We start from the raw sequence: 20,704 nt of genomic DNA, 5'->3' as shown, positions 1-20,704 counted from the left end.
TGTTTCTATATGCATGGACACACGTATTGAATTGAGGTGGAAGAAGATTGGTTGTATTAGATTTGGTATCCTGTTTCTGTAGCAACTGTTACAGTATTCGTTCAATTTTGCTTAATAATTGGTAGGGATAATATTTATAGTCAATTTTATAGCATGTACACACACACACGTGCACAAGCATACACAAACGCACACACACACCTATGGAACACTTTCTATATAGTGCTCCATGTATGTGTGCACGCTTGTGCAAACTAAAAATAAACTTTTTGCTAAAATATGGCAGAAAAAAACAGTAAGAAGATATATTAAGATTTCCTACGCAAATCAGAGAGGTGCATCCTGAATTCAAATCAAACATCATTTATGGACATAATTTAACACCTAGCAATTGCTTTTAAAGTTTGTCAATATTCATAAGACATAATATCATCATCAAACTCCTATTCTGAGTTCAGATCTTTTTTATGAAATGTGTTACATACCTCCAGATAAAAGTCTACTTGAATGGAAAATGACTAATACTGTGTTATATTTATTACTACTGAACACTTGAACATTACTAACATTTGTGTGGGAAAAAAAATGAGGTGGAGATGGCTGAATTGCCCAATTCCGGGGAGTAAATAGAAAATAAAAAAATGTAGTGGCTCCTGAAATTGTGCAACATGGCAACTCTCCGGGATACACTCCATATTGGTCACATTCTGAGTGAATCAAGACAGACTACTTCAAAGAATAGATTGCCATGCTTCACATTATGTTCCCAATATTAAGATACCAAATGTACTCCTGTGAGAGATATTTTATTAAGAGCTCAAACAATATAACTAATTGCTAATAATTATATACCATTTAAACTTAAGATACTGATGCATTTGTGTATTCAAGATGCTTGCTATCACTGTTTAGTTCTCTGGTACACATTTTGAGGATGTAGAATTTTCCTTGGTCTTTTCAAATTAGTTTTCCCCTCAGTTGCTTTCATGTCTTCAGGAATGTGAAAATCCCTCAGATTACATTTTGTTCAAACAGGATGTAACTGTAGCTTCTTATACAGGGCTGCTTTTCCAGACCCTGTAGACTAACTTCCCTTCAATCTACCCCCTCCCAATGATGTAAACTTGAGTCTGTGGAGCTACAATATTATTATAAACTGCATAACTTAATTTAACTCTCAAATGAATCTGTTTCACTAAGAATAGAATTCTTAAATAATTGAAAAAAGACAATCTGTAGGAGAAATTTTATACATCAGATACAAGCAAGTGAGAAAACTTCATATGTAAGGGTTTTCAGATGACACTAAAGCAATGCTATGTAGGCATATGACTACCTAGAAGATCACATTCTTCAGAAAATAGTTGTCCGTCCCTGAAACGTTAAGCATTATGACACAGATTTTATTTCCTGATAGTGGCCGCAAAACACAGTTTCCCTGCCGCTGGAGGAAAGATTAGAAATGCCTGTGGGTGGATAAAAACATTGTTGTTCTGCAAGCAAGACAGCACTTTGAGTAAGATGAAGATTAATTATATACTGAGCTATTCAAGGAAATTAGGCACTATATTAATTTTACAAATATATTATGAACACATTGTGTACAAGGAACTGATACATTACAAAAATATGTATCTTATCATTGCCTACAATCTGATAGTGAATAGACTTTGTTTTGTGGAAATTTGTTTGTAGTATAATATGCATATGGAAAACTTTCACTGAAGAAAGTATACTGCAACTAAATTTTCAGAGCTGAAAAGATCCCCCCACCCAACCAGGCCAAAAACACATTAGTAGCATCTTAGAAATCATCCCCACACCCATCACAAATTGATGTACAACATGATAAGTTAGTTTTCATGTTTTTGAGGTATATAGTAGTACAATCATACAGTTATGCTTTTTTTGTCTTGCTCATTTTACTCAACTTGTTTACTATGTTTGTGAGATTTTTCCCTGTTGTTACATGTGGAGATAGTTAACTCATCCTCATTACTGTGTAGTTTCCAATGTACAAACTTACCAAAGTTATTTATCTAATTTGGAACAGGAGTCAGCAAACTATGGTTCATAAAGTTTTATTGGAATTCAGACACATCATTTTATTTATATATGGTTGAGGTTTTTTTGTGTGTCTGTGTGATACAAGAAAAATCCTGAGTGATTATGACAAAGAGTTTATGGCCTGCACACTCTAAAATATTTATGACTTAAAACTTTTAGGAGAAGTTTGTCAATTCTTCATCTATTGTGTTGGTAAAACTTTGAGCTGCTTTCAGTTTTGTGTTATTGTCAATAAGACAATGGTGAATATAACTGTCCACGTCTTTGGGTGGACAGATTAACTCATTTCCCTTGGGTATAAATCTAGGAAAAGAATTTTGACGTCAAGGACATTTATATGTCTAGATTTAGTGGATACTTTTGTACAGTTTTACAAAGTAAAGTGCTAATCCTCATTTTCTATTCTAAATGTGTAAGAGCAACAGTTGCTCCACATCCTCACCAATATGTGATATTTCCATTCTCATTTTAACCAATCTGTAGTTGAGTCATAATACTACATTTAGGTATTTATTTTTGTTTCCTTGAATGCAAATAAAGTTGGATATTTGCTTCTATGAAATGTCTATGAGTTTCTGAATTTGAATAACAGGCCACTAAAAAGGGTCATTTTTAAGTGTTTGATCTTCTGAAATTCATACTATCTGGCTGGCTTTATTGTCACCACTATTTGAGGTTGAAACAGCCAAGAGATGTAGTACAATTCTTTGGTGTTAAAAAGAAGAGACATCTATTTTTCTTTTTCAAAACCTTTCCAGTACTGGGATGGGTTTACACAGTAGTAGATTCATATTTCATTGAGACAAATTGCATCAGATGGAAAGGATCTTAGAGCTAATCTAGATGAATTCCCTATTTTACATAAGGGTAACATGGGTATAGAAAAAAAGAGTGACATGCTAAATACCATAGCGATTTAGAGTTGCGTTATTACCTGGTTCATAGTGTGTTTCTGGAAAGAGAGATGTCCAGGGAGGTTAAAAATTACCACCTCTGACTTTAAAACTGGACCACTTACTTATTGGGTTATTGAACATTCTCACTGTTCTATTTCTAAAAAATATAGTTACACACCCTATCCCCATAATGTATCTGTCTGTTCTCTGTATTAGACTTATACCCAATCCTACTTTTGATATGTCATACTTACATTTAAAGATTCAATGGCCAGGATGAAAGAAGGAGTCAAGATATAAAACTTGACTATAATATTAACCAACTACACACAGTCATTGATAACATTGTATTTGGACAAAGATATTTGCCATCAGTCATTGGTGGATGTGTGAGAAGGATGTGATGTGGAAAGACTAACAATGGAAGGGGATGATGATCATTGCACTTTGCAGGGAACACTCATGCATTTATTCAATAAATGAATAAATTTATTTTGAATGTCATCCTGTAGTTGAGTATCGTAAACTGCAAAGTAGAAATATTGGAGGACAAGACAGACAAGGGACTTACATTTATGGAACTTTGAGGGAGGGCAGGACTTTTTAATTTATTCTTAGTTATTAATTTATTACTTATAAACTTCTAAGTGCTACAATAGAACATTTATAGGGTGATAATAGAACAAAGGAAAGACACAAATAAATGTAATGTAACCCACTAACACTTACTCAGACTAAGCAACTTTATTAAACTATTGGTTTAAAAAAAATATTGGAACCTTGGAAACTTAGAAGAGAAAGTTGAGTTGACATGAGGGGAGGGATTGCTCTGCCCATGATATTTCCCTGGATAACAACCATGAACACAGAAGGGAATTATAAACAGACCTTCTTTGCAAAACAGGAAAATTATTCTATTACTACTCTTCCTTAGCTTGGAGACAAGGATAAGATCAATACTGAAGGCTCTCTAGACTCAGTGTAGGCACAATGATAACCAATAACAAATATCTAGAAGGTGTATTGGTGAGACTACAGGAAACGATGTCAAAGTACCTGAACTTTAGCTCTCAGAATCTTTACATAAATATTTTTTGGTGAAAACACAATTTTACCCAGAAGATAACTTAGTGATGATTGATTTTTTTCAGGGTACTTTTCACATCATTATTCCTTAAGCTGTAGATGAGTAGGTTTGATATAGGAATGGGAGGTTTATACAAAACAGAGGCCATTTTGTCCGTGTCCATGGAGTAACATAACCTGAATCACAAATACATGAACCAGCTTGTAACATGAAATATAGGCACAGTGGTTATGTGGGAGGTGCATGTAGAGAAGCATTTTCATCTTCCTTCCCCTGAGTTCATTCTAAGGATGGTAGTTATGATGTAGCTGTGCGAGGAGGACAGTGATGATACTGTATCCCAGAACACAACTACCAAAAGCGAACACCACAATCTCATTGACAGTTATGGCTGAGGTAGACAGAGCTAGTGAGGGTAGGACGTCCCAGAAAAAGTGATTGATGATATTAGAATTACAAAATGGCAAATGAAATGTGCAACACATGTGGACTACCGAATCAACCAAATCTTCCATATACACGATGACCACTAGCTGGGTACCGACTCTCCTGGACATGGCAATTGTATAAAGAAGTGGATGGCAAATGGCTACATAAAGGTCATATTCCATGATGGCCAATATGAGACATTCCGCATTTGCAAAGGCCCCTCAAAAATACATCTGAATGGCATGTAAATTATATGGAATCATCTTTTGCTCAGATAAGAAATCAACCAGCATTTTGGGAGTAAAAGTAGAGGAGTAGCCAACATCACAGAATGACAGATTGCTCAGGAAATAATACATGCGCATGTGGAGTCAGGGACCCTTCTGCAGCACAGTATCATCTCTAGATTGGCAATCACAATTATGTCACAAGCCAGCAGAAATAGAACAAAGAGCCCCTGCTGCACATCCTGTCTGTCAGAAAGTCCTAGGAATAGGAAGTCAGTAAACACAGTGCAGTTCTCAACAGCCATCACTCAGGTCTGGAAATCCCTGGTTAAGAAAGAAATGGAAGTGGAGGGTAATATCATAATATTATCTTAACAGTTAAACTGCCATTCCTTTCTACTTTTCAGTAATTAGAAAAAGAGATATTGCTAAGTCCATTTTAGGTAAACTTATCTCCCTGAAATGTACAATTGCATATAAATTGACAAAATAATAATAATAATACTGCTTCCATTTGTATAGCACTGTAAAGAGTTTGTAGGACACTTTCATCCAAATTAAACATGTTATTTCTACACCAACCTATGTAATATTTATGATAATTTTTGCTATTTCTATCTTACAGATTAAGAACTTGAAGTCCTGGGGCTGGCCCTGTGGCCTAGTGGTTATGTTCCCATGCTCTGCTTCTGTGGCCCAGGATTTCACTGGTTCAAATCCTGGGGGTGGACACGGCACCATTTGTCAGGCCATGCTGAGGCGGTGTCCCACATGCCACAACTAGAAGGACCCACAACCAAAAATAAATACATAACTATGTACTGGGGGCTTTGGGAGAAAAATAAAATCTTAAAAAAAAAAAAAGAACTTGAAGTCCTCAGAATCATGGCAATAGTTCTTACAATTACTTGGTCTAGACAATCTACATATGATGACATGATAGTTTTTGTTTTCAAATTTCTAGAAATGTTGTTGCATCCTGTAATAGAAAAGCATAGTTAAGTGACAGATGCAGGTAATGAGATATTTCTTTGTTTTTCCTACAAAATTGTGCAGCAGCAGAGCTATGGCAGGTTCCTCCATATAACACACTCCCACTTCCCCATTAGGCCCTCAGGTCCTGTCCAGCCTACTGAGTCCTATCACGTCATTAACAGGGGATAGAGATCATCTGTGGTCCAGGACCCCCTGGAGCAGGGAGGGTGGTGTCTGCTAGAGAAGAGCGTGGATGAGTCTCCATGAGTGATGCACTAGAGTGCACAGCCAGGAAACGCCAGGGGTAATCAGGCTCCCTCTGACAGCTGCTGTGGCTCAGGGGAGATTATGAAGAATTTTTGGGAGCTAATTGTAGAGATGTTAGTAGCACAAATGACAGAGAGGCAAGAAAGGGAGTTTGGTTACTGTGTGAGTCCCGCTGCCCTAATTGACCAGAATTCGCATGATCTATTCACCAGCAGGTCAGATGTGTAAGATACATGATAAAAGTGTTTCTGTGACCACTGTCCTATGATCTCAGAGAGAGTCTGAACTGTGCCCCATCCCAAGCCTAAAAATTGTAACAATGTTTCATTCCTTTCTTTGATCCCTGTTTCTCTTGAATATCTCTGAAATCTGTCTCCTTTGGTTTAAACGAGTTGGTTGTCCTTGGGAGGCTAATTGAATTCTATGCCCCACTGTTATATTTTATCCAAACCAACTATGTTATATATAATGTCATTTGTGACCTCCTCTGTTCCGTGAGAATTTAAGGAAGGTGGATTTGAAGGGAGATGAAGGGCAGAAAAAGGACATCTGAATATTGATCTAGATATCAATGTGCAGGTTTCTAAAAACTTGACCTGAACTCGCTAAAATATCTGTCCCTATAGACACATCTTTAAACAAATATTTTCCTTAAAAATAAAAACATTTTATAGCAATAAAAGTGGAGGTAAGAAATACAAAACGATAAAAAATTTCCAATCACCTTCACAATCCATGATCGCAAATTATTGTAAGCCCTGTAATCTATGTATATAAGTTTTAAAAATAAATAGCTCAATAGAAGTAGTTTAAATAAATGTTTGTGTTATATTTCATACCTTCCTTTGGTTTTATAACATGTTTTCAGTTGAAATAGGATAAAAGGACTAAAGAAATTTAAAACATGAATCAAAGAAACCACAAAAAATATTAGTGCCTGGCCCCGAACTACTGACTTGTTGCGCGCAGGTCTATCTACAGCAGGGTTCAGTGTTGTCTCCCGACTGACCTGGCTTACATAACTCTCTCTGTGTCTGGTCTCTGGGTGTTGAACACTTGTTGTCTGAGGAATAAGTGACAGATGTAATAATGTGATTTATCATCTGATATTTTTTACAAGCAGTGTGACTCAGAAAAACACAGACCTTTTATTAAAAAATTCCTTTCATTAATACCTTTCTGCCCAATATTGTACCTATTCACCCGTGGTAAATGAAGTCAGTCAAAGAACATCCTTATTTCCAGTTCACCAATTCCTATATGTGCGTTTGGTTTCATTTCCATAATTTATAAAATAAATACATGCCCACTCACACTCACACACTTACACAGATAAACATACACAAACATTCTCCCCTTAAACACATTTACAAATAATTTTTGTAAAAACAGGAGAAACTACTGATAATCACATTGCCTAGGGATAATTGTTTAGTTTTTAAACAAAAAAGATGTCAGAGTACATATACTTTATAAATATAAAAGAGTATCATGATTAGAGGTAATGTCCCTTTCTACTAATGTATACTAATTGATTCAATCTATAACTTGCTAAGGGCTACTTAGCTTATATACCATTCTTTGTATCATATAAACCCTGATGTTAGGAAAATTTTACATACGTAATTTACCACAGCCAGAGTCTTCTTTAAAATAAATTCTAAGAAATAGCCTTTAAGAGCAAAGAGATTTGACTTTAAATAAAAGCAATTTGGCATTATCATAGTCAGAGTTTATATTATCTAATTATTACCACATATTATCATATATTTCATATATTATCACATACGTCCTGACTTTTGTCTAATAAACCCATAATATCATACAGATATTGAAAACTAGTGGTGATAAGTAAGCTTCTACAGTCCCATAGACACTGTTTCATTGAGTCCATACAAATTACTCACAATAGATTCCTGAATATAGTGCAATGAAACAAATTTCTCTGAAAAGATAATTCTCTCAAATACCCTTACAGAATGTTGTGGTGAGTTCATGTTAAAGTGACATTTACAAATTCACAAAATTAATGACACATAGACTCCTATATTTGTGAGAGACCACTCAAGTCCCACTTCTAAACCAAGGCAGGAGCTCAACAGTGATTGAGGGCAGAAGGGAGCAAATAAGAAGAGTTGCTACATTAGGAGGTAATCTGTTTTATTTATATTGGCTGGGCACATGAACGTTTTAAGTTGGTGTGAAGTGAAAGTGATGTACCATTCCAGGGATCAAATAGATAATAAAGAAATTGGTGTCACTTGACATTGTGTGACCTGGCAGCTTAGGGGGATAGTCTCTGCATTGCCCATTTATTGAGTAATATTTTATGGTGTGTGTGAGTCATTGCTGCACAAGCATAGGTTACTATGTGTACTTTAAATGCCTACCATTGATTGATGTTCCGAAAAAATGTACAATAATCATGCACATTAGATGTACATCTTGAGTCTTACTGCAGTTGTCACAAATATGTAAACGAAAATTTATGCAAACAAAAAAAAGTAAGACATGGAAGGGATGTACCAGATTATATATCCTACTACGTCAGGTAGTTTTGCATTTCTTATGAAACATCACCTGGAGTAAAAGGAAACATAGATTTGCAGTTACTTTTGTCTACTTGTTTATCTTGTTTGTTGTTACAGAGTTTCTCCCTGCTTTTAATAAAGCTAAAATATTAGGCAAATTTCATTTAAGTTAATATCTTTTTAATTTTTGGTAAAGTGATTTAGTGATAATTTTTAATGTTTTTCATCACGTATTGTTATTCTTTGTGTGATGATCCCACTGCTAAAACACCAAATGTGCTCCTGTAGGAGATATTGTTGGTGCAAATCTGAAACCTCCTAAGTAATTGCTAGTAATTTTCCACCTGGTAAACTCAAGAAAATGATATATTTGAGATGCCCAAGAGCTTCACTACGATTCTCTGCTTCTCTGGCACACATTTGGAGGAGGAGGAATCTTCCTTGGTCACCTTCTTTTGATTCTTTTCCACGCTCACTTTCCCTCAGGTGCTTCCCTTTCTCCAGGGATGCCAATTTCCTCAGGCTGCACTCTTTAGGCAGGATCCAAACTTAATCTTCACCAACATGGCTTCCCCTCCAGACAATGTAGTCTTACTCCCACTCCCCATTAAAGCCGGTGTACAGGTAACAATATTTTGCTGAAAACTGGATAACCTAAATTATTTCCCAAAGGATTTGTGTTGTAATAGAATGGCTTTCTTTAACTAAGGGGAGAAAATACTTACGGTAGAATTAAGACAGCAGAGACAACAAGTGAGGAAAAAAACCTGTGTTCACATGGCTTTCCTGGTATCACTGGTGCACCTAACCATAATAGAACAGTGGCTGGCCTGATGGCGCAGAGGTTAAGTGCGCACATTCTGCTTCTCTGCAGCCTGGGGTTCGCCGGTTTGGATCCTGGGTGAGGATATGGCACCGCTTGGCAAAAGCCAGGCTATGGTAGGCGTCCCATGTAGAAAGCAGAGGAAGATGAGCATGGATGTTAGCACAGGGCCAGTCTTCCTCAGCAAAAAGAGGAGGATTGGCAGCAGTTAGCTCAGGGCTAATCTTCTTCAAAAAATGAAAAAATAGAAATAAACATAATACTACACGAGCAACTGTGTACTTATAAACTCCTTCTTCCAGAAGTTGATCGTCTGGCCCTGAGGCATGGGCCATATCAAATAAATTCAGAGCATGATGACGCTACCAAGAAAAACTAAGTTCACTAATCTCCTTCTTTCAGATGTCAAAATTGACTTTAGTGAAGCTGTTTAAAAATGGAGTCAGAGCTGCCTTTCCAGAGACTGCATTGCTGTCTTCAACCTTGGACTCAACCAAACCTTTGGACTGGGCCAAAACAGCAATTGTTTGAGAAGTCAGGAGGAGAACAAACATCCTGATCACAAAGATTGATGATTTTGGACTTTCTGAAGATAAAATCAGTAGTCAATCAATGTTTAGGCAATACTAGCTTCTTCTCCCAATTCCAATTAAAACTGATTAATACAACGTCCATTTTTTGTCTCTAAAAGCTGCTAACTTTTATTTCCTAGTGGGACACTATGTGAGTTTCCATCTGAATCTGTGCTCCCTGAACTGCAATTCTTTCATTCCAAATAAACGCTTTGCCTCTTAGACTGATTTCCATTTTGGAAGTTGACCAGGAAATGAGGAAAGCAGGGCCGGTGGATTTGTAACAACATCTCTTTTCTACAAGCAAGGTAGCGCCTTTTAGTAGCATAAAGAATAATCATTTAATAAAATATTCTATGAAAGTTGTATGTGTCATTAATTTTAAAAGAATATCTTGAAAACATAGCATATAAAAGAAGCTGATAGAAATTTAAAAAGTAGTAATGAAATCCTGCAATTGTTTACAATCTGGAAGTAAATAGTATCTGTTTTTAAAAAACCTTTTTAAAGTCATATATATATATATATATATTTAAGAAAAAAGTAGGTGAATTTTTTTTAAAGATTTTACTTTTTCCTTTTTCTCCCCAAAGCCCCCGGTACATAGTTGTATATTCTTCGTTGTGGGTCCTTCTAGTTGTGGCATGTGGGACGCTGCCTCAGCATGGCTTGATGAGCAGTGCCATGTCCGGGCCCAGGATTCGAACCACTGGGCCGCCTGCAGCAGAGCATGTGAACTTAACCACTCGGCCATGGGGCCAGCCCCCAAAAGCAGGTGCATTTTTTTTTTTTTAAGATTTTTTATTTTTTCCTTTTTCTCCCCAAATCCCCTGGTACATAGTTGTATATATTCTTTGTTGTGGGTCCTTCTAGTTGTCGCATGTGGGACGCTGCCTCAGCGTGGTCTGATGAGCAGTGCCATGTCCGTGCCCAGGATTCGAACCAACGAAACACGGGGTCACCTGTAGCAGAGCGCGCGAACTCAACCACTCGGCCACAGGGCCAGCCCCAAAGCAGGTGCATTTTTGAAAATTAAAATATCTCTGCATTCTAACTCTGAACAAAAGACAGAAGTCAATGAGCATTGCAGAAACTGTCTGTGGACCCCAACACAAATTAATATCCAATATAGTAAGTGGTTCTGTATATTCTTTAAAAACTATATAGAAGCTAAATGATCCTTGTTCCTGATACCAATTCAGCCTGGCACATATGAATTTTGTCTAAGATGAACATACTAGAATTAAACAAAAGGAATTCTCTCTTTTTTTTGTAAATTTACAAAGGCACCTATTTGCATCAATTTTCCAAGGGACACACGTTCATTTATTCAATAAATGCTTTTGAATGAAATCCTGGAGTCAAGCGTTTGTAAATAGCAAAGTAGAAATATTGGTGAACAGGACACCGAAAAGGTTTAAATTTACAAAACTTTGAGCTAGGGCAGGATTTTTTAAATTTCTTCTTATTTATTAACTACTTCTAAGTGTTATAATGGAATATTTGTAGGGTTATACTAGTGCCTAGGAGAGACACAAACAAATCTATTCTAATGCAGTAACACTACCTTCTGGATGATCATCTTAATTAAACTCATTTAAAAACAAATCGAAACCTTTGCAGGGTGAGTTGAATTAACGTGGGAGAAGGGGTTACTCTGATATGATATCTCACTGGATCATATTCATGAACAGAGAAGAGAGATATAAAGAGAAACTTGTTGAAAAATAGCAAAATAAAATGATTACTACTCTTCCTTGGCTTGGAGAAAAAAATAAGTTCAGAAATGGCTCCTCTCTACACTCAATTTAAGCATAAAGATAAGTAGTGGAAAATATATACACGGTGCTTCCGTGAGACTAAAAGAATCTGTATCAAAGTACCTGAAATTTAGCTCTCAGAATCCTGAAAGAAACACTTTTGAGTGAAAACATGGTTTCACTCAGAGCATAACTTAGGGTCAATTGCTTTTTTCAGGGAATCTTTCACGTCCTTATTCTTTACGCTATAGATCACTGGATTCAACATACGGATGACAACAACTATGTAGAAAACAGAGGCCATTTTGTCCAGGTCCACGGCGTAACTGGAGCTGCATCAAAACTACATGAATAGGACTGTGCCATAAAATATAGCCACAACAGTTAGTGGGAGGCACATGTAGGGATGGCTTGCAGCCTCCCCTCACTGAGTTCATTCTGAAGGTGGTAATTATGATGTAGCTGTAGGAGAGAAAGAGTGTAATGATGTTGCACCCAAGAACATGGCTACTATAAATGAACATCACTATCTCATTGATGATTGTATCTGAGTTTGGACAATGTTAGCAAGAGTGAGAAGTCACAGAAAAAGTGATTGATACTAGAAATGCAGAAGAACAACTGAATTGTGTAAAAGGTGAAGATTGCCAAATATAGCAAACTTCAAATGTACACAATGGCAAGTCACTAGGTACAGACTCTCCTGGACATGACAGTTGTATACAGAAGTGGATTGGAAATAGCTGAATAATGGTCAGACTCCATGACAGCCAACATGAGACATCCCACATTTGCAAAGGCCCTAAAAAATACATCTGAATGACATATAAACTATACAGATTTCTCTTTTGCTCAGATAAGGAATCAGCCAGCATCTTGGCAGAAACAATGATGGAGTACCAGACATCACAGAAGGATTGCTCAGGAAATAACACATGGATGTGTCGAGCCTGGCATCCATCTTGATCAGCGGAATCATCCCTAGATTGGCAATCACAGTTATGCCATAAGCCAGCAGAAAGAGCACAAAGAGCCCCTGCTGCACATCCTGTCTGTCAGAAAGTCCTAGGAATATGAAGTCAGTAACCACGGTGCAGTTCCCAACAGCCGTCACTTAGATCTGGAAATCCCTGGTTGTGAAAGAAAGAAATGGAAGTGGAGGGTAACATCATCTTACTATCTTAATAGTTAAACTGCTGGTCTTTTCTATTTTTCAGTAAAATAGTGCTAGTATTGCATGAGGTAAACTGACTCCCTGGAAATCTATCCAGAAATCTACAAGTGATAATGATAATAATACCACTTACATTTGCATAGTACTGTATAGTGTTTGTAGCACACTTCCATCCAATTTAAATGAATGATATTTCCATACCAACCCATGTACTATTTATGATCATTTTTACTACAACTAACTTATATTGAGAAATTGATGTTCTCAGAGTTAAGGCAACAGTTTTTAAATTAATTGGTCCACATAGCTCACATCTTCTGACATAATTGGGTTTCTTTCCACTATTGCAAAAAGGTTGTTATACCCTATAATAGAGAAGCATAGTTAAGTAACAGGTCCAAGTAATGAATATATTCCTTTGTTTTTTTCTCATCATCCACAGTTGTTGAGCAGGCAGAGATATGGCAGATTCCTGGATATAACATGCCTCCCACTTCTTCATTAAGCCACTCAGGTCCTATCCAGTTTCAATTAACATGGGACAGAGATGCTCTGTGATCCAGGACTCACCGGAGCAGGGAGAGTGTTTTGCTGGAGAAGAGAGTTGAAGGGTCTTCATGAAGAACGCACTAGTGTGCACAGGCAGGAACAGGCCCGAGCTAACCAGGCTCCCTCTGACAGCTGCTGTGGTTCGGGGCAAATTATGGAGGATGTTCGGGACCTAAATGTAGGGATTCTTGTAGCACAGGCAGCAGAGAGGGAAGAAAAGGAGTATGACTACTGTGTGAGTCCCTCTGCTCTAATGGAATAGAATCCCCATGATCTATTCACCAGCAGATCAGACGTGTAAGTCACATGATAAAGGTCCTCATGCGTCCACAGTCCCGTGGCACCAGAGTCATGTCTGAGCTGTTTCTCCATCGCAATCCTTAGATTTGTAATATTGTCTTAGTGTTTATTTTGATGCCTATTTCTCTTGAATGTCTCTGAAATCTGCCTCCCTTTGGTTTAAATGAGTTGGTTGTCCTCGGGAGGCCAATTGAATTCTATGTCCCACCGTTATATTTTACCCAAGCCAATTATTTTATATATAATGTCATCCATGACCTCCTCTGTTCTGTGTAAATGTAAGGAAAGTTGACTTGAAGGTAGATGAAGGACAGAAAAAGAACATCTGAATAATGATCTCGTGATCACTGTGCAGGTCCCCAAACCCTTCATCTGGACTCATCTAAATATCTGTCTCTGTAGACACATTTTTAAAAATATCCTTTCCTTAAAAATGAAAATATCTTTAAAAAATGTTAAAGTATAGGTAAGAGATTAAAAACAAATATCTGACCATTTCCACAATCCTTACTTGCATTTTGCCTGCCATTTATGTATCTATGTCTTTAAAATAAATATATTGATAAATTAATTAAAATAGAGTTTGCATAATATTTCATACCCTTCTTTGCCTTTATAACATGCTTTCAGTCAAAAAATGATAAAAGTACTAAAAATATATATGTTATAAATCAGAAACACAGCAATAAATGTTGTACCTCACTCAGATCTGCTGACTTCTTTGTTGCATGCAGTTCTGTCTGCAGGAGGGTTCAGCATTGTCTCCTGGCTGACCTGGATTATATATCTCTGTGTCTGGTCCCTGGATGATAAACACTCAATCGCTGAGGAACAAGGGACAGATAAAATAATATTGCTTATCATCTGTTATTTATCATAGGCTGGGTAATAGAGAAAGAAATCAGGACATTTTTGTAAAATCTTACTTTTGTCCCTACCTACCTTATTGCTCAATGTTATACTTATTTAAAAATAGTAAAAGGACTACAGTAAATAAGAATCCTTTACTTCCAGCTCACCAATCCTTATACAGGTATTTCATGTTAATTCCAAAATGTTGGAAACAAATGCAACCCCATTCATGTTCACACACTTACACAGACACACATACACACACTCTCTTTCAACACATTCACAAAATAAAGATTTTTGTAAATATAGCAAAAAATTGACCATAATAACACTGCCTAGAAACAACTATATTTTGTTGTCTGTTAGGTAGTTTTTAACTTAAAAAAAAAAAGTCAGAGGAATATACTTTATATACATAAATGAACTTTATGAATGGAGGCAATGCCTTCCTTTCTATTGAAGTACATCAATTTATTCAGTCTATCTTCTGTCAATGGCCACTTGCTTTATATACAATCTTCATATCATAAAAACTCTGACACGAATAAAACTATACTTATGTACTTTATCATAGACAGGTCTTTCTTTAAAATGAATTTTAAGAAATGGCCGATAAGGCCAGAGATTTGACTTAAATAGAATTAGGCCTTTTTATCATAGTCAGATATTTTATACTGTTTCATTATTACCACATATTATCATGTATGTTATATTATCACATATGTTCTCAGTTGTCTCTAACAAACTCATTATATGATACAGAAATTAAAACCGAGAGATGATAAGTAAACTTCTAGGGTCTATTAGATATTAAATTTTGTTGAATCCATAGAAATTTTTTATAGTGGATTCCTGAAAACAGTAAATGAAACAAATTTCTCTTAAAAGATAACCCCTTTAAATAGTGGAATAGAATGGTGTAGTGTGTTTATGTTAAAGTGACACTTGAAAGTTTCCAAAATGAATGATCCATACATGCCAAGATTTCTGACAGAACTTGGAGACTGTTCAAGTCCCACTTCTAAACCAAGGTAGGATTTCAATAGTATTGAGGGCAGAAGGGTTGTCACATTGGGAAGTAATCTGTTTTATTAATGTCAGCTATGCACTGGAACATAATTAATATTGTTATGAAGAGAAAATGAGTTGGAGGGTGGTCACATTGCACAATTTCAGGAAGCAAATAGGAAATAATGAAATTGGTGTCCTTTGATGTCGTGCAATCTGACCGCTTTGAGGGATAATATCTGTATTGTTCATTTATTGAGTAAAATGTTTTCATGTCTGTGAATCATTGCTGCACGTTCACAAGCATAGGCTTGTGTGCTGTGTATTCTTTAAATGTCTACAGTTGATTAATTATCAAAAAATATACAATAATTACATACATTATCTGTACATCTTGAGTCTTAATGCAGCTAATTATTTGCCACAAACCCCTAGATGAAAAATTTTTGTAAATAAACAACAAAAAAAGTAAAATGTGCCAGATGTACCAGGTTATGTATTCCAATACTTCAGGTAGTTTCATAGTCTGAAAAGTCACCTTGATTAAACAGAAACATAGGTTTTACCGTTATTTTTGTTTACCTGTTTGTCTTTGTTGTGATGGAGTTTCTCCTTGTTTTCTATAAAGCTAGAATACTCTTCAGGCAAATTCATTTAAATTAGTATCATAATTCTTAGCAAAGTGATTTTTCTGACACTTTGTAATGCCTTTTCATAATGTACTGCTATTCTTTGTATGATGATCCCGAGAGTAAAATATCAAATGGTCTCCTGTGGGAGATATTGTTGACGCAAATCTCAAAGCACATAAGCAATTGCTAGTAATTTTCCATCAAGTAAACATAAGAAAATGATGTACTTGTGGTACTAAGAGCTTCACTAACATTCTGTATTTCTCTGGTGCATATTTGAATGAAGCAGAGTGGTCCTTGGCCACCTTCTTCTGATTCCTTTTCATACTCATTTTCCTTCATGTCTTCCCTGTCTCCAAGGATGCATATTCCTTCAGTCTACATTTTGTTTAGACAGGACATAGACTTTATCTTCATAAATATGGCTTCCCCTCCAGACCATGAACTATAACTCACACACCCCATTAAATCTGGAGCATGGTTAGCAATATTTTGCTGAAAATTTCATAATCTAAATTACTTCCCAAAGCGTTTGTGTGTTAATAGAGAATGGCTTTCTTTAATTGGGTGAAGGGACTTAAGAGACAATTTAAGACATCAGAAACAAACAAGTAAGAAAAAAATCTGTATCTACAGATTTTCTGGTATCTCTGATGCCCCTAAACATAATAGTATATAGGCAACTGACTACTTATAAACTCCTTCTTCCTGAAAATTGTTGTCCAGCCCTGAGGCATGCCATTATCATATAAGTTCATGTATGATAATGCTACAAAGGAAAACCAGGTTCACTAAGTCTCCCCATTTCAGGAAACAAGAAAAGTGGTGCCTGTGGATTATTAACATCTTTGTTCTGTAAGCAAGTCAGCATTTTTTAGTAATATAAAGGATGATAATTTAAAGAAATACTCTATGAAAGTTGTATGCTTTATTAATTTTACAAGAATATCTTAAAAATGTATTGTATACAAGAAACTGCTAAAGATTGAAAATTAATAATAAAATCCTGCAGCTGCCTGTAATCTCAGATAAATAGTCTTTATGTTTGGAAAAATATCTTTAAAATTTTATATATAGACAATTTTTTTAAAGCAAGTGAATTTTTGAAAATTAAAACATTCTGCATCCAAACCCTGACCAAAAAACAGAACACAATGAGCATTGCAGTGCCTGTCTGTGGGCCTTAACACAAACTGGTGTCCGATATGATAGACGACCTGTATGTTTTAAAAAACAATATAGAAGTGGGGCCACCCCACAGCCAAGCGGTGCTCCACTTAGGTGGCCCAGGGCTTCACCTGTTGGGATCCTGGGTGCAGACATGGCACTGTTCATCAAGCCATACGGAGGCAGCATCCCATGTAGCACAACCAGAGGGGTCTACACCTAGAATATACAACTACGTACTGGGGGGCTTTTGGGAGAAGAAGAGAAATAAATAAAAGAGAAGAAGATAGGCAACAGATGTTAGCTCAGGTGCAAATCTTAAAGTAAAAAAAATACAAATGGATACTCACACATTAGATGTATTTTTTTTTCAAAAAAAACCTATATAGAAGTGAAATCATTCAGTTTTTGTCCTTTTGATGGATAACTTGCAAGCAAGGGATATATCGGAGTATATGTGGAAGCCATTTGGTTTAAAACTAATTTGGCCTGACCTTGTTTTTTCCACAAAGTGCTGACATGGCCTGCTGAGCATGCATTGTATATCTGCTTTAAATGTCTACAATGTCCCAAAGCAAAGAATGATGCCCTTAAAGAAAGGGATGTAGCTTCCTCCCATATTGGCATGAGTCTGAGGATAAGCATCTCTTCCCATAAGCTAAAGATTAATTAATGAATTTCTTTAACTCACCTTGTGATCACTGACCTGCTGTGCTGGCAAAGCCTGTTGTGACAGTAGTAAAAGAGACATTTTTGAATATGTGATTTATGTTCTCTGTTCTAAGGTGGTATATAACCAGTCTGTATAAACTTCTTCTTCCTTAGTGGAAAAAATAAGTTCTCCTGGGCTATAGTCGTCAAATTGGCTCATAATAAACTCACCCCAATTTTGATTTATAGATTGATTATGAATTATTTTCATCAACACTTTTTATGTCTGGACTCTTTTTTTTTTAAAGATTTTATTTTTCCTCTTTCTCCCCAAAGGCCCTGGAACATAGTTGTATATATTTTTAGTTGTGGATCCTTCTAGTTTTGGCGTGTGGGATGCCGCCTCAGCATGGCTTGATGAGCGGTGCCATGTCCACACCGAGGATCCGAACCAGCAGAATCCTGGGCTGCTGCAGTGGAGTGAACAAACGTAATCCCTCAGCCATGGAGCCGGCTCAAATGTCTGGATGTTTTTACTTGTTGCTATGTGTGAGAAATTCCTCCATGCTGTTGCATGTGGTGATAATTCATTCATTCTCTTTGCTGAGTAGTGTCCCCGTTAAAAAACATACAATAATTTGCCAAATTCCAAATAATGATACATTTTTGTACAAGCTTTGGTGTACCTACTCACTCATTTTTATTGGATATAAAACTAGAAATGAAATTTGGGGGCCGGCTATAATAGATCCTGCCATACAGTTTTACAAAGTTAAGTGTCATCAGTGTGTGAGAGCTGAATTTGTTCCACATTCACACAAGTACTTGACATTAATATTGTGAATCTTTTTCATTTTAGCTACTCTTTAGGTAAGTCACGGTACAGCATTGACATTTTAATTTTTATTTACCTGAATGGTAATAACTGTATAAAGATTTCTCTGAAGTGTCTGTTAATGTCTTAATGCAGAAAGGCAGGCAAGTTAGAAGAGTTGTCTTAAAAGCATTTCATGTTCCACAGCTCACACCTATACCTGATATCACTATTGTGATTCAGATCAAATCAGTCTAGAGATACAATGCAATTCTTTTACATGAAGATGACGTCACTCTTAGTCTTGTTTGTTTGTTTGTTTTTAAATATCTCCAATAGTGGGGCTAGGTTTACAGAGCAGGAGAATCATAGATGTAGGGACAGATATTGGCAATGGGAAAGGACCTTAGAGATACTGTAGTGTGAGGCCCTCCTTTACAGAAGGGGGCTGAGGTCTAGCAAGCAAGAGTGATACGTGAAACACCACAGTTTTTAGAGTTGTGTAGGACACCTGGTTCATAGCGTATTTCTAGAGAGGATTTTCCAAAGAGGTTAAAAGTTATTGCCTCTGGCTTTAACATGCAGCATCCTATATACAAAGTCACTGAGCTTACTACTGCTACATTCTAACAAATGTAGTCAGACAGCCTACCACCAGTATGCATCTATCTGTCCACAGTGTTACATGATGTTGTATTTGGATGTAGGACCCTAGTGTATCATCACCATGTCATTATTATCTTTAGAGACAGATTTCAGCACCAAGTCTAAAGGAAAGGAGTCCAGATATAGAAACGTGTATTATATCAACCCACTTCATACATTTATTGGCAATCTATTTGGACAATAACAGTTTCCTTCAGTCCCTGGTGGAAGTGTGAGAACACTGTGATGTAATAATGCAGAGAGTAGACAAAAATGGTGAGAATTGAAGTAGATGATCTAGAGTAGACCAAAGGTTTTGACATTCTATTTTCCCTATTTCTGTAGAATCCCAACATGGAACAGTTTGTTCAGGCCATTGGCTCCAAGTTTCTGTTTAGCCATGAATAAGGGGGAGTAGAATACATGACCACAAAATATGCCACTTTGGAGTGTGGATTATTTCAAGTTGAAGACAAGCAAGACCCAATACACTAAGGAGTGTTGTTTACCTTTCCTGTACTGCCTAGAAGAATTTAGATAGAGGATCTGAACCGGGAGAGAGGTGATACCAAAGATAACTTTTGATCAGAAAGATTTCTCTGCATGGCATGGCAAACATTCGTGTACAAAACACTTGCTCTTCTCATCTACCTGTGAATTGTCTTCCCCTCTTTGAACCCCAAGTCCCCTACCACCTTCTCCTCAGCTCAGGATGGCATATAAATCTCAATTGCTTGACTGTCTTTGGGTTTTGTGTCTTTGGGGATTCCATAGGTATGAGATTTGTTTTTCTCCAGTTAACCTATCTTATGTCAATTTAATTATTACATCAGCCAAAGAACCTAGAAGGGAAAAAGGGGAGAGTTTTCTGCCACTCCATGAATCTACTGTGCAATATTCCAGTAAATGACTTTTCAAACTCTAATTGCATAAATTCAGGAACATAGAGTCAACAATTAATCAAATTGCTTTTTCCTATTTTTAGACATACATTTATTGAGCTTTTGATACCTCATTTACTGGTTTTAAAATTCCCTTCTTGTTCATACTTATTAGATGTGATTAAAGGGGAAAATAAGCAGATCACTTTGATCTTTACATGATATTACTATCAAATATCATATGAATCGGAGATGTCATGGATATAGCTTCTGAATCAGTGGCAATCCACTGAACTTTTGTTTAGACTTTAATATATTTTAAACAATGTTTTCTACCAGGTTGCTGCTACTAAGAAAGATTCACAAAAGTGTATCAGTAAATTGAGAAAATATGGCA

General features: G+C 36.4%; 1 protein-coding gene and 1 pseudogene across 2 annotated transcripts in view; both read right to left on the bottom strand.

Annotated features, from left to right (window-relative positions):
• OR5W2G (olfactory receptor family 5 subfamily W member 2G) overlaps window positions 1-20,704 on the bottom strand; it is a 78,397-nt gene that overhangs the window by 9,976 nt on the left and 47,717 nt on the right. The window contains exons 3-4 of one of the 2 annotated variants that reach the window (XR_011423585.1): window positions 14,356-14,481; window positions 12,773-13,544 (exon numbers count right to left, since the gene is read on the bottom strand). The gene's annotated coding sequence lies outside the window, so the exon portion shown is untranslated. Of the gene's footprint in view, window positions 1-12,772; window positions 13,545-14,355; window positions 14,482-20,704 lie in introns of those variants that run through there. The other variant, XR_011423586.1, reaches the window with a different exon arrangement.
• On the bottom strand, window positions 3,589-6,503 carry LOC138916601 (olfactory receptor 5AS1-like; annotated as a pseudogene).

The sequence above is a fragment of the Equus caballus genome, chromosome 12, assembly GCF_041296265.1.
Source record: "Equus caballus isolate H_3958 breed thoroughbred chromosome 12, TB-T2T, whole genome shotgun sequence".
Lineage (NCBI taxonomy): Eukaryota > Metazoa > Chordata > Mammalia > Perissodactyla > Equidae > Equus > Equus caballus.
The sequence above is the reverse complement of the archived record's forward strand: the minus strand, read 5'-3'. Positions and strand labels throughout refer to the sequence as shown.